The sequence below is a fragment of the Octopus bimaculoides genome, chromosome 12 (genome assembly GCF_001194135.2).
Source record: "Octopus bimaculoides isolate UCB-OBI-ISO-001 chromosome 12, ASM119413v2, whole genome shotgun sequence".
Taxonomy (NCBI): domain Eukaryota; kingdom Metazoa; phylum Mollusca; class Cephalopoda; order Octopoda; family Octopodidae; genus Octopus; species Octopus bimaculoides.
In genome coordinates this window covers 61,926,275-61,927,109 of record NC_068992.1, presented here as the reverse complement: position 1 = coordinate 61,927,109, position 835 = coordinate 61,926,275, and positions in this window count along the sequence as shown.

Here is an 835-nt window from a genome sequence, read left to right as displayed (position 1 = left end):
TTATATTTATGTATACCTATTATGACCCAAAGCAAAAATAAATACATGTATGTGCACACGTGTGTTATGCGTGAGTATGTGTGGGTGGGGGGCGTGTGTGTGTGTGTGTGTGTGTGTGTGTAATGATGATGTCGACTGGTTATTGGTTAATTAAAGTCATTCCTTTAGGTGAATAAAACCGATATATAGTAATTATTACTATTTTTCATACGACTTATATAGACATAAATTTTTACAGGAACCCGGCAGTATCTGCTCGTTCTTACGAGTTATCTGTTCATGGGATACCAAACGACTTATACAACATATTACAAGTCATTTAACATGCAAACAAACAACGATTCCAGCCTACCAATACAAATTATCCATTCATGTGAATGCGTGTTTTGATAAAAGCAGTTTCAATATCATCTAGAGTTCCCTATAGTATTTTTACTAAATATAGGAGCTTTTTAATTTATGGTTACATCTAAGTATATCCTCAAAATGCTTATTTATCGGTTTATCCTTACATAAAATTATCTCTAGAGTTTCTTACATACATAAGTTGCAAACTCTGGCGTGTGCATCATAGGGCTTTGCGTTTCTGAAAACTGACCATATATCTTATCGCTTTGTTTTCTAAGTTCCCACGCAAGGTCCAGGAGCGATGTGCATGACTCTTGCGCTCTTATTGGAAAATGTCGCAACATGGTTTATGAAGCGACTTTTAAAGTCGCCACTCAGTTCAGCTATATATGCATATCTATGCACGTTATATATATACATATATGTGTGTGGTGTGAGTGTGTGTATACTTATATATATATATATATATATATATATATATATATAT